This window comes from Phoxinus phoxinus (genome assembly GCF_949152265.1).
Source record: "Phoxinus phoxinus genome assembly, chromosome: 2".
Classification (NCBI taxonomy): domain Eukaryota; kingdom Metazoa; phylum Chordata; class Actinopteri; order Cypriniformes; family Leuciscidae; genus Phoxinus; species Phoxinus phoxinus.
In genome coordinates, this window is record NC_136877.1 from 19,245,445 (window position 1) to 19,251,444 (window position 6,000).

A 6,000-nucleotide genomic window follows, 5' to 3' on the forward strand; every position below is an offset into this window, starting at 1 on the left:
CCGCCGGTTTCAAAACGTGTCCGTATATTGTCATTTTCTGCTTGTCCAGCACTTTGCAACACTACAACTTTGTTTCTGCAGCGACTTTCAGCATGTTTCCTATAACAACATCCGACGTTTATGTTTTATGTGGTTTAAAAATCTGATCGGATTTCAATCGGATATGCACAAAAATCGGATTTGGACTGAAAGTCTGAACGTAGCCTAAGTTGATCGTAGAACAATTGCCACTAATGGCATACGATCAATTTAGGCTTACAAAGCTTTTGGGAAACGGCAGTCGGACTGAAAAGATTTCCAGAAATGCAATTTGAATAGAATTTCAAACCACATGAATGTTTGAAACGGATTCATTTCATGTGATTTTTGTTGAAAAATTGTTGCTGTTTACACTTGTTAAATCTGATCGAATTTAAATTAGATAAGCACAAAAATGTGGACTTGCAGTCTGAACGTAGCCTTTGTCACCTTACAATGACAGGGAACACAGGCTAACCAGAATAGGGAACACAGAACCAAAACACAATGAATCTAGCAGAACAAAACATAATCCTAAACTGATCAGCCACAATTTTCATATCGACGCATCCTCATGCACAATGCTCTTCCGTCTCATCAGATAACTTGTGAATTTTAATCGGTGAGAACATCACAAAACACTGTCTGAGATGGACCATAAACGAGTTTCCAACTATTGGAATAGGGGTTGTCCACGTATGAGCCCGTGAGACCAAACAGTTGCTTTCCAGGTTAATAGCTGGAATGTTGTTTTAGTCTCTATGGAAGTTCAGATCAGTAGCTGGAATAGTGTTTTATTCTTACTGGAGGATCCGTACAACCAACTTTGTGATATATCCGTCTGACAACGTTGTTGTTTTCCTTGGAATTTTACTAGATTGACACTAACACTAGCACTGCAAATTCCTGAGCACGTTATAGAGAAATTTTCATTTGAAATGCCGCTCACAAGTGAAAGGGTATAATTACAGTCATGTTAGGTAGAGGCTTTAATTCCTGTCTTGAGACAGCCTCCCCCCCCCCCCCCCCCCCCCCCCCCCATATATAGCTATAAATGTCAGTCCATACAGGGCATGGGCACTGAATGGCAAATAGATTGCGTGATATGATATTCGCTGTGATAATCGAAATTCTTGGCTGAACAAATGCAGACGAATAAATGGCATCTGCACTTTTTCTGAACAGGTCACCATGGCATGCTTGGCTCTCAGTGTGGGTTTCGGAGACTGACCATCCTCCATCCTCCCCGGCCTTTTTCGGCCCAAACTGGGAGCGCGTGTTTGCGAGGCTGGCCGAGCCCCAAACCCGAGGTCTATACTGCTTCTGGCAGCGTACAGATTAAGACTGTAATTATAGATCTGGGTTTGGACTCTGCTTTGTTTGAGAAAATGGAGGGAGGTTTGGTGGGGTGGGTGATGTCATCTCTGGTTTAGAGCCGCACAGACTGGGATCACAGCGCTGGTGTTGGCTTACTGCGCTGCGTTGAGGATGAGAGAGAACGAGACGGAGAGAAAAGAAGGACGGCGTGAGTGTGTGCACTTTAAATAGATCTCAACTGAATTGATGGGGCTTATAATCAGGGTGGTTTATGTGTTTGTGCATGTATATGTGCGTGTGTACGAACGAAATGAACTGCCATATTATAACCGAGCACTAACATAAGCTTATAACACTTAACAGTTTAGTTTAGTCTTTATGTATCATTTTTCCCCCCGCTAAGATAATAAACAGAGATGTCAAATGGGTTAAACAAAGTCCCACAGATCGCAGCACTTTTTCATGCTCACTACAAACAGGCCAAGCCGAAGTTAGGGGAACTGAGTGAAGACAACATTTTTTACGACCACTTGCAGGCACTGTTTTATGAGACATTGTTAAAAAATGTGGGCACGCAGAGAATTTACACAGCAATACCACTTTATTTGTTATCCTTTCTTTCAGCAATGTTTGGATGAATCTAGGCTGAATGAGAGCGCAGTTAAAATAACACAGAATAAGTGTACTTGGGTAATCTTTTGGGTTGTTGTGGGGAGAGAGGGCTTTGCCCATGTAAACTTGCGGAGGACGGTTGGCTGAGAGGTCCGGTACTGTAATGTGAGCTGCGGTTGGGGAATAACGCGGGGGGCGTTCGCTTTTCCAATCTCCAATCTGCTGTAATTCACTGCCATGATTCACAAATGGAGTCTGGCTGGGTGAGGAGATGAGCCAAGCGGCAAACAAAAGAAGAAGAACCAACATGTGCCAGAAAAAGTACAAGTGTTAAAAATTAGGTGTTTAAAAAAATATAAATATTTTAGGTGAATTTATCTACTTACTAATAATAACAATTAGCCATTTAGATTCAAAAGATGGTCACACAACAGTTTTCATTTCATATGCATGTGAATGCAGGAGACCGGAGAATGCATTTTCATGCAAATAAATTAATGCGAATTTCATTGCCTTCCATATTCAATTAGGTGAACTTTACCTGTGAATTTGACATGTGACAAGAACATCCTCTTTAAACCTGTAGAACCACAGAAATTGCGCCAGAAACGTGGATAAATTGTGTATTTTACATTTGGAATCATTATTGTTTTATGGTAATTTTTTGTGTAAAAAAAAAAAAAAAAAAAGGTATCATGTCTTGCTGTTACAGAGTCTGAAGAAATATTTCATGCCTAAAATTCTATTGCGGCTGTCTCTTAAGTAACTGTAAAAAGATTATAACATAAAGCTACACTATACAGACATTTTTTTTTCCTACACTGATAAAAATGATTTTGTGGTGTAGTAAATACTACAGAAAAAAAAGCCATTTCTACATGAAAATGTTAGTTAGGCAAGAATTTAAAAAACAAAGTAAATTCTAAATTAGTATTCAATTCAAGCTTGTAGAAATGAACGCGTAAATATCGTTATAAAATGAAGTAAAACTACTCACCTGTTCCCATTGTGCACTGGGCCTTGAATTTTTGTTTCAAGTTGTGCCAGTTGATTTTTTGCTGGTTTCCAGTTGTATTTACACTTTAACTTGGCATTTTGTGACATTGAGTGAGTTAATTTTCTACTCAAAATACTCTACTTCATACTCAAAAGCTATCAGATGTTACCGTCATTGTGTAGTATTGAGGTCTCGTGTTCAGGTTGCACATATTTTGTTATATATTTGTTGTTTTATTTACTTGCATGTTTGTAAGTAAAGCATACACTTTAAAAGTGTGGTTTAATTCATTGTTATATTGTTTGAGAAAAGTGTAATGCAAAGGAAACTTCAACTAAAAAGAAATTAGACTACTTAACCTACTTATTTTCTTTGTTAATTTTACTTAACTTAATTAAGTAAAGTTTACTTAATTCCCATTTTCATTTTATTACACTACATTGATTTAATAAAAACATTATAATTCAGGGTTGTGTTTGAGGCCTAAACTCCAAGCTACTCCTGGACGAACATTGTTTTGGTCTTCAGAGGATTTGAGGTTTTAGGCCTGTGGTTAAAGGTGATCGAATGTCACAAATTACATCAAAATTTTCCCCTCCTAAAAGGAAATATGTAACATAAAAATAATAGAGTAATATCCGTGAGTAATGTATTTTGAGCAGTTAACTGCCTTCCACTGTTGTTTGGATTCATTGAAAACAATTGTTTTAAAATAAATCAAATTAAACCAAGCTGGCATTCAACATAACGATTACTACATATCTTAAAAGCAAGAAAAAGGCCACATCAGTGTCAGATTTAATTCCGAAATGTCGCCATCGCTTAAAAGTAGTCTGGTGTTCATAAAAGCTTTAGGCTTTAGTACGGGTTCTGTCACTTTGTTTCTTGCTTAGTATGAGGTTTCTTTGTATTAACAACGGATGATTCCTCAGATGGTTGAAAAACTGTTTTAATTCAGCTAATCTGCTATAAATGTGCAGGTGCATTGTAATGGAAAAGCTGCGTAATATTAGAAAGCACATAGTGTACACTGCACAGTATGCAGTATCCTAGTGCAAACATGCACGTCCTGATTTTGCTGAGTTAGACTCGTTCATGGATCAACATATTTTGTTGATCCTGGAACAACATTCCAGTCTGAAAATTTCGTTGTAACCTTATCCCTATATTCCAAAACCTAACACTTACTCATAACTTATCCCTAAAATCAAAGCAAAATGATATGTGAATAACACTGATGTAGAAGCACCTAACCCTGGTTGTAAGCCTAAACGTAATAAACTGTTAACTTGTCCCTCAAATCCGATTGGTTGATTGAAATGTTGTTCCTGGATCAACAAAGATGTTGATCCAGGAACACGATGCACTTGGTGAAATCAGGTTTTGCTACTTAACTACTGTTTTTCTACACTGTCAAAACACGGTTTATGTGTCTATTGGATCAGTGTCCATGTCTGTTTGTATATTAGGTGTGAGGTGAGTACTGGCTCAATTTCCAGACGTCTCCTGGCCCTCTTCCTGCAACACTGGCACCAGATTGACACTCATTCACCAGTGTGTGTCAATGTAGACGAGTGCGGTAGATTAGTGGGTCCACTGAATGTTACAGGCTTTCGGCTGGCATATTACATCCACCGAATGATGCAGCCTAGGATGTTTTCAATTTCACAACCTGATTAGGCTAAACGGTTCTATTTCAGATGCTCTCCAGCTAGACTCAATGGAAGCCAATACAGGAACTGAGCACTAAACTGCATTAAGTAGATCCAGGGAGACCGAGAAAATGTAAAAAAGAATCAAAACACTGGAAAACAAACAGACTGTATCAGGACTTGGCACTATCCATCCAACATGTCAACCTCAGTTTTTCCATGTTATGGTTAATGCGCCCAAAGACCTCTTCTCTTACAAACTTTCAGAGGAAAGAATGAAATGTTGAGAGATACTTTTTTCCTTCCATTTTCCTCTAATTTTTTTTCTTTTTCTTTTAAGAAGAATACGACAGCTCAGAAATGCTCAGTGCTCTGTGGACAGTTGGACTCCACATGTTGTTGGTTCATGAGATCACTGTTTCAGAGAGGAAGAAGTAATAAAAGTGCAAGCATGTGACGGATACTGTACCTCGCAATTGAGCTCACAAAACAAAAGTAATAGCAGAATAGTCAAATGAAGAGAAGCTTTAAATGGAGGAAATTCATAATTTGAGATGAAAACTGCTGAATGACTGGAGGAGGAAGATATGGATGTAGCATTTCCCAACATATTTTATTCAGCAGGGGTGCATTAAATTGTCAGTAAAAACTTTTACATTGTTGAAATTTCAAACAAATTCGGTTCTTTTAAATGTTATTCATCAAATAATCCACAAAGTTTCCACAAAAATATTAGTTAGCATGACAATTTTGCTTGTTTTTATATCTCTCATATGAGTGAGGTTACTGGAAGGGAGGAATATAGTTATTGTTTTGATTAAAGATTATGAAGGCACATGTATTAAAAAAAATACATTTAATTTATAATAAACATTGCAATATTCCATTAAAAAAAATAAGATTTGTCAGTTTTGATTTCATGGTGACTAGCATCACAACTGTTTACAACTGTGATAATAATAATAAAAAAGGCTCCACCGTCTCACACACCCAACACTCACTTTCAGCCGAAAACTGATCACCCGCACCTATAAGAGCACAGACCTCATAGTCACCTGTCTGGTCTCTGGATCTCTTTTCCTGTGACTCCTACTAACCTGTTTACTCACCTGGCATCTGTCATTGAAGAGGTGTTTGCTCTCCAGTCACAGTCAATATCTCTGAAAACTTGGTAAAGAAAACTAATTCTGGTTATTCATTCATGCTCATATCTTCATAGACTTCTTCATTTACCTGCTTATGTTGTTTATCCTGTTTCATTGAATACCTGTTTGGGTTGAACTAGCTCTGTCTCAGAGTCTGGTGTTCCCTGACATAATAAACACATCATCATATTCGAACGATTTCTGAAGGATCGTGTCACACTGATGATGCTGAAAATACAGATTTGCCATCATAGGAATA